The sequence below is a fragment of the Bidens hawaiensis genome, unplaced genomic scaffold, assembly GCF_021521415.1.
Source record: "Bidens hawaiensis isolate Kalapana, Puna unplaced genomic scaffold, B.hawaiensis_p1.1 tig00005567_1, whole genome shotgun sequence".
Taxonomy (NCBI): Eukaryota; Viridiplantae; Streptophyta; class Magnoliopsida; order Asterales; family Asteraceae; genus Bidens; species Bidens hawaiensis.
The window spans coordinates 1310995-1319730 of record NW_027491360.1 but is presented as its reverse complement, the minus strand read 5'-3'; the positions used below and the strand labels follow the sequence as shown (position 1 = coordinate 1319730).

Genomic DNA, 8736 nt, shown 5'->3' with positions numbered 1-8736 from the left:
TTTACTGTTTTCTTTCTTTTTTATTTTATTTTATTATTATTTTTTTAATAAATTGACGTAATTTATTGTTTTTCAATTTTACTTCAAGAGAACAAAGTCATTAAGCGTGGTCTGTTTCTTTAAGGTATGAATTTTCTTCTGTACCTTCTCAACTCCCTTATTACAGCTTATTTCATTTGTAAATGGTTTCAAAAGATATAAGTTATAATCTCGAATATTGATCCATGAACGTTCTTGTCGTTGATATCAAATTTTATTTTCAACAACTGTATTGTCATTTCAAATAAAAGGATCCAATTACAATAAAGAGGCAGGTAAGCGGGCAACAAGCTGCGCCGTCAAAATGACAATAGACAATAGAGTAAGAGAAAAACATAGAACAACAATTGGTCTTGTTACATATGAAATGAAAATAAAACTACTATGATCCATAAGTAGCTCAATCAAAGCTTGAATCATTTTTGTGCTCGATCCTTTTATCAGCAGAAACCAATAGAAATGTCCCTCATTGATGGCCTAGAGTGAGGGCTATGATGCACGCAAGAGAATGCTATCTGGAGAAGTGTTTGTACTTGATCAGCAACTTGTTCATCAGGTGGAGCAAGGCGTTGGTCCGGAATTTCAGTCCAAGATACGCCTTCCATGTTTTGTGACGAAGTGAGGAAATCTCCTGGATGCTTTCCCATTATAATTTCTTAGTGTTAGTACCCCAAAGCTGTATACATCACACTTTTCATTCACTTCCATCGTGTATGCAAGCTCTGCACCAAAAAAAATAAAATAAAATTCAGGTCAACATCTGACAAATAAAATATGTTCCGGTATTAATTTTGAACTGTGTATACGTACCAGGGGCAGCATAACCAAATGTTCCAGCAAATGAAGTCCAATTTGAGGAGTCTGGCTTTAATAGCTTGGCTGTCCCAAAATCAGATATATGAGCAACCCAATCCGAATCAAATAAAACATTGTTGCTCGATAAGTCTCTGTGGATGATTGGTTGTGAACAATCGTGGTGCATATAGGATAATGCCTTTGCAATACCTTTAACAGCCATCACCCTCCTTTTCCAATCAAATTCCACAGCTGGTTCTAAGTTGGTCAGTACATTCCTTAAACTCCCTCCTGACAAGAACTCATAGACCAAAATGAGTGTCTTGAATGTGAACAAAATCCATAAAGCTTGACAATGTTTTGGTGACGTATTTCTGTCAATGCTCGGATCTCATTCTCAAAACTCCTAAGATTTTGTATCTCGCCATCTTCTGGAGCGTGAATCTTTTTCACCGCCAAAACTTTTGTTGATAATTCTGCCTTATAAACGGTACCATGTCCACCTGCCCCAACAATATGCTTCGAGTCGAAGTCGTCTAAGGCTTCAATTATGCTCTCATACACCATTTTCCCATCATGACTCCAGATGGTAAAATGGCCTGTTTCTGTCACTTGTGTCCTATTAGTATCATTTTGATTTCTTTTACGGATATAAAAGAATATGAAACCAATATAAAACAACAGCAACATGCATCCCAAGGTAGGAAATATGATTAGCATCACCATTAAAACCTTATTTTGTTACCTTGATTTCTGCTTGGATGGGACAGTCTAACCCTGTATTATTTCCGCATAACCTCTTGTTATGTCCAAGTGCCTCCATTGGAGCCTCTTCAAAAGCTCGCATCTTCGGAAGTGGTCCTTCTAGTTGATTGAAAGATACATCGACTGTGGATAAACTTAACATTTCTGTGAAAGTTGAAGGAATAGAGCCTGTGAGATTATTATGAGCGAGGTTTAATGTCTGTAAAATCTGTAGGCCACCAAGCTGAGAAGGTAAACTTCCAGTCAAGTTATTTTCACTAAGGTCTAGAGATTCTAGACTTTCCAAATTGGAAATATGTTCCGGAATAACTCCCTCAAATTTATTACTGCTTAAATTTAAGTTCCTTAACCTTAAGCATTCTCCTATATTTTCAGGTATTTGGCCGGAAAGAGAATTTTTGGGCTAAGTTAAGTACTTCTAAGCGGTACAGATTTTCAAGTTCTGAAGGAATTGTACCTGATAACTTATTGTTATCCAAGAACAAGTCGGTCAAAGAGTTTAATCTTTTAAAGCTCTTTGGGATTTCACCAACTAAGTGATTTGATGAGAGGTAAAGCTCGACTAATTGTGTTGCTCCTCCTAGCTTTGTAGATATTTTTCCTGACAAATTGTTGTTGGATATCTTTAAGCTAGTTAACTTAGGGCAATGCCCCCATTTACTAGAAACCTCGCCATAGAAATCATTGTTGCTTAAATCAATATAATCTAACTCCGGATAAATTCCAAAATCTTCCGAGATGTTTCCAGTAAATTGGTTTTCTTCAAGTAGTACTCTTTTTAAGCTGGTACACAATTTTTAATGCTCTTAGGTACAGGGCCTGTGAAGAAATTGTTGTTCACAGTGAATCCTTTAAGAAGCCCCGAAACACAGATATCGTGCGGTAAATGGCCTGTGAGCATGTTGCTAGTTACTTCAAAGGTTTCCATTCTAGTAAAGTTCATATCCTGAGGAATAGGGCCACTAAGACTATTCATGAACAATCTCAAATCAACAAAGGCTGTTCTCTTTCCTAACTCAGGTGGTATGCAACCGCTAAATTGGTTCTCACTCAAGTCCAAATATTCGAGATTGGTGTAATTCACAAAATAATCTGGAATCGAGCCAGAGATACGATTATTATCCAAGTACAACCATTTTAGCCTATTGAAATCTCGAAAGGTAACTGGAACGCTACCGCCGATATGATTATTGTCAATCTGGAAATCTATGAGATTATTAAAAGAAAAGTCAAGTTGCTCGAGACTGGTTAAATTTCCGAAAATAAATGGTATGACTCCACTAAGATTGTTATGTGAAAAGTCAAGTTGCACGAGATTGTTTAAATTTCCTAATGATGAAGGGATGACTCCACAAAGATTATTAGTGGAAAAGCCAAGATATGTGAGATTGTTTAAATATCCTATTGACAAAGGGATGACTCCACTAAGACTGTTATAAGAAAAGTCTAGGTTCTCGAGATTATTTAAATTTCCTATTGATGAAGGGATGACTCCAAAAAGATTATTAGAGGAAAAGTTAAGGTAACGGAGATTGTTTAATATTCCTATCGACGAAGGGATGGCTCCACTAAGAGTATTACTAGAGAAGTCAAGGTCTTTGAGATTGGCTAATATTCCTATTGATGAAGGGTAAAATAATTATAAGAAAAGTCCACGTACCAGAGATAGGTTAAATTTCCTACAGATAAAGGAACGACCCCGTTAAGTTTATTATGAGAAAAGTCAAGGTAACTGAGATAGGTTAAATTTCTTACAGATGAAGAAATGACCCCAGTAAGTTTATTATGAGAAAGGTAAATGTTTTTTATCTTGAATGAACTCAGTGTTGGGATGGGACACGTAAGTTCATTGTGTGACAAGGCAACGGAAACTAACTTTTGGAGGTTGCATATACTCTTTGGAATATGACCAGCAAGATGGTTTTCTTCTAAATAAAGCTCATGCAAAGACAGTAGCATCCCTATCTCGGATGGGATCACCCCTGAGAAGCTATTATTGGAAATGTCAAGATATTTGAGTTTAGACATCTTCCCAATGTTGGAAGGAATGTGGCCATAGAGCGAGTTATGGAAAAGATCAAAAGATTCAAGATTCTGTAATAACCAGGCATCAAGATTGTCAAGTGTGCCTTTTAAGTTTGAGAATCGAAGTTTGATGCTGATTACAACACATTCTGCAGTTGTACTGTTACTGCAACCAATTCCCATCCAATCATCATGGCATGGGTTGCTTCCGGCCCATGAAGAAAGAAGCGACTGGCTTTGTTTATCAAAGCTGGCTTTCCATTTCAAAAGAGCAGATGCTTCATTTGTTGGTCGATCAGTTGCAAGTGAAGGGACACAAGAATAAGAGAACAATAATAGTATTGCAACTGAGATGGACATGAAACATCCTTTGGTTTGAAGTAGAATAGGGTGATGAAATTGCGTACGTCTCATTTTACAAGAGGATTCAAAGACTGCTTAATAATGACTAATGAAGTTTTTTTGTTTTTTTTGTAAAACTCAAGACTTGCTTAAACATACACGATAAACTCTTCTTATATAGGAAAATAATACACATTGACCCCATGTGGCCAATCAATTGATCAAGATGACCCTTGTATGAGATTATCATCAATTACACCCTGAGCATCCACATCGCAACCCCTTGTGAGGGGTTGTAGAAAGGACGGAGAAGGGAAGGGTTGGGCTAGTGTTGTGGGGACTTTGTGCTGGTTTGTGGGGAATGACTCACTCAAGAACCTGATGTGGCTAAATGTCATGGGACCCAAAACACACAAATTAATAAATGTTGGATCATTTTATTTTATGAGCTATAAAATGAGAATACTGTCACTTAAGTTATTATGGCTAAAAACCATTGGAAACATCTGGTATATGTAATAGTAAGGGCACAATTAGAAATTGAATTTATATGTATAGAAATGACATTTAAATTGAGACAATCAAAAATGGAAAAATGAACATTTAAAATGGGACGGATGGAGTATATATATACAAATATAAGTTTTTATAGACAGGTTTGTGAATGTTTGGTGTTGTAGAAGAAAGTGATGTGTTTTGAGGAAAATTTGTAATATGATGTGACAGTTTGTGGAGTTTTAACGTTACTTCTAACTTGTAGGTTGTTATTAACTTTTTTTAAAACATGAATTTCTTATAATTCTTGTGGTCTATGAGACTTAAACACAATATACTCATAAGCCCTGGTATTTTAAAATACTTTGTTTTTGTTATCTACTATTATAATATACAAAAATATTGGTTGAACCACAAACACTTTAGTTTGCCTAATAGTTTGCCAAGTGACAGTCTCATGTATTAACCTATAATTTCTAATTAAATTTATTAATTTAAAACTAAAATTTAATTAAGATTTAAAACATTCCTTATCTAGCCTTATTACGGATTACAACCTAGGGAGTTTGATTCATATTATAAAGTCTTGTTCATTGCACCACCCTTTTATTGATTGTGATTGTCCAAATGACTTATTTACTCTTCTCACAAACCTGAAGTATACTGACTCTTGGTTTATATTTTGTTCCAAGTTGCGTGTTATTGATCCCCTTTGTCAATGACAAATTTGGATGTTACCATGATAAAAACATGATCAGAAACATTAGCGAGTTGGGTAGAAACCAATTGATCATATTATTCTAGGTTATTTTGACCCAAAAATCTAAATTTACAAGATCAAAAACATAAACGGGTTGGGTAGAAGGTCAAAGTGACTAATTTCGTATGGACCGGTTGGAACCGGAACACTCCTTGTCCAGTATTTTGATTAGCATTATGGGTGTCACATATGAATACAAAAGCCTTATTATTTTGAAATCGAGCTGAAATTAATTTAGCCAATCTTTCTTTCCTTTTTTTTTCTCTCTTTCTATCTATTTAAATGATTATGAATGTATAAATCGAACTAAATGAATGAGACAAGTGTTAGATATTAAATCATGATTAGTTTGGTTATTTTTTGTTGTGAATTGCAAATAATAGTAGAAGCAATAATTGTGCATCATATGGTCTCATCAATGGTTAGGAAAACTAACAATTAGTTTAAATAAAAAAAATTGTATATGCTTTGTTGCTATACAAAGTATGGTTTGTTAATGTTTCAGTAAAACTGTAGCAATTTATTTTTATATATAAAACTTGTAATTTATTTGTAATTTTAGTAATTTATGAACTTTTCATTTTTCATTATTATATGTAATATATAAGTTTAATCATATAATGTATTTAAAAAGATTTATCAATTATACCGTTTTTATTGTCCAACCCGTGTATTACACGGGTTCCTAATCTAGTTAATCTAATATTTGAAAAAAGTTTGCTATTACTATTTTTTTTATTTTAATAGGCATGTTGAAGCTTTTATATATATATATATATATATATATATATATATATATATATATGTTTAAGTTTCAGGAGAGAAATGATATTACTGCGGGAAATGCGAGAAATAAATATGAGTCACTAGTTTTATTTTAGGTTTTAAAGCTTAAAGATAAATGAAAAAGATGTAAATGAACAATAAATGTACACTTTCTCTCCAATTAATATAACTAATATAACCATTCTAAGAAAACCCTTTGGAAATTGAGAACTTTGAGGACCATTTTGAGCCACAAAAGAAACCTCTAAAAAATATTTAAAAAATTATAAAACAAAAAAAATACAAATTTTTTTAAAAAGTAAAAAAACCAAAATTCTTATATTTCATTCCGGTTTCATAAAAAAAACTTTCTATTATACACATGTGTATAATTTCATTTAATCTCTAGTTACGTAATATACACATATGTACATTATCAATCATTTACCTTAAATTGTACATGTGTATAAAAAAACAAGTATGTACATATATGTACCTATTATACATATGTGTATAATTTAGCTAAACCGACATGTTTTTTATGAAGCCGAGATGATAAATAAGAATTTTGGTTTTTTTATTTTTTTCATTTTTGCGTTTTTATTTTGTTTCATGATTTTTTTTTTATTTTTAGGTTTTTTGAGGTCCAACATGGTTTTCAAAGTTCTCAATTTCAAAATAGTTCTCACATGATCTTGATCCTATATATATATATATAGGAGGGTTATTTTTAAAATAAGTAGTTTCCTAAAAAGACTAGGAATAAATCATAGTCATTGGATAATGTTAACCAATGGTTGTAATTTAAAATTTAGCAAAAACCAACATAGTTTCCTATAATTACTCTTTAACCATTATAACTGACATAATTTCCTAGAATTATTCTTTCACCACAATTTGTAATGCCAAATGTCAAAACTCTATTGGTTCTTACCATTCTTAGGAAACTCTTTATTTTTATTTGAACATTTCTATATATGTGTGTGTGTGTGTGTGTGTGTGTGTGTGTGTGTGAGGATTTTAAGAGAAATTTTTAAAATTGAGGATTTTAAAAACCATTTTGGGTAAAAAAACATGTTAAAAGAATATTAAAAAAATTATAAATCGAAAAAAAAGAGAATTTCAAAAAGGTAAAAAAATCAAAATTTTTATTTTCATCTCGGTTTCATAACAAAACACTAATTATACACATATGCATATTTTTATTTAATCTCGATTTACATAATGTACACATATGTGCATTATCATTTATCTTAATTGTACATATATGTATAAATAATAACATGTATATAATTTAAAAAAATAAGTTTTATGCATATATGTATAATTTTGCTAAATCGATATGTTTTAAAACTTTTTTATGAAACCGAGATGAAAAATAATTTTATTTTGGTTTTTTAATTTTTTTATTTTCACGTTTTTCTTTTGTTTTATAATTTTTTTTAATTTTCTTAAAAATAGTTTTTTTTGTGGTCTATAATGGTTCTCAAATTTCTCAATTTAAAAATAGTTCTCGCATGATCTCAATCATATATATATATATATATATATATATATATATATATATATATATATATATGATTTTAAGAAAGTTTTTCAAAAGTGAGGATTTTATGAACTATTAAAAGCTTTTCAAAAACAATATTAAAAAATTATAAACTTTATGTAGCATCATTTATTTACATGTGTAATATTTGTGGTTACGTTTAATAAAAAACATCAAAAAGATAAATAAAAATTTTTCGTATTTTTTAACTTTTAAACATATTTTTCAGGAGAGAAAAAATGTAACTTTACTTTTATATTTTTTTATTAGCTTTAATTGTAAACAATAAAATTCAAACTTTAATTAAAAACATGTGGATGAAAATGATATTCCAAAGTTTCCTGAGCTCAAGTGGGTTGTATTTTATCCTAACCCTATAAGATTAATTTCATATATACTCTCACAAATGTTTTAAATATCATGTATATCCAACTAAACTTCAAAATTTCTTATATACCCATTTTTTTATGATTTTTTTATTTAATGACAAATTTACCCTTGTTAAATTATAAGGAACCATACTAATTTCCCCACAGTTTAACATTTTTCTCCACCTCTATTGGCAACGTCGCCGCTATCTCGTTGACTGATTATACCAGATCTGTAAACGAAGGGGTATGCCCAAAGGGTTTCCGGAGAGAAGCTCATTCTTTCTCTTCAACCGATCAAAGTATCCCTGGCCAAATGGTTTCCCACGACAAACTCATTTATCCGGCGATACCAATTCAATTTGCACATCTCTCTTACTGAGTCAAGACCTGTTCTAGCTTGTAATTTCACCCAATTATGCGTAATTGACCAAATTCATATAACCCAAGTATTTTTCCTAATTTTTTAAAAAACTTTTAGTAGTTTTTTACAAGTTCTCTTTGCCTTTTTGTAAAACTTTTTTGGCAATTTTTCATTTTTATTTACATTTTTTTTTAAATTCTATTGTAATTTTTGCGAATTTGCAATTTCAAATTATTAAAAAACAAAAAAACTTGAGTAATTGTCATTCTCATATAAAAATATTACCTATTGATAAGGTCAAAATATTACATTAAAAGAAACTTTATTAACTTGATTTGAGCAAAAATATTTAAAAACTGATCTAATTAAGACAACTTTAAAAGTTGATTATTATTTTAGAAATTATCCCTAATAATAAACATATACATCATAAATTTATGAATGTCATGTAACATCCATTAGTTTTTCCTAT

The 8736-nt window shown here is 30.9% G+C and overlaps 1 pseudogene across 1 annotated transcript; it reads right to left on the bottom strand.

The window, feature by feature from the left end:
• Positions 1–358: 358 nt before the first annotated feature.
• On the bottom strand, positions 359–4052 carry LOC143630100 (uncharacterized; annotated as a pseudogene). Its single transcript, XR_013153102.1, has 4 exons — positions 3440–4052; positions 2929–3167; positions 850–2826; positions 359–761 (listed from the first exon to the last, which is right to left on the bottom strand). The product of XR_013153102.1 is annotated as an uncharacterized LOC143630100 (transcript).
• Between the last annotated feature and the right edge of the window lie 4684 nt (positions 4053–8736).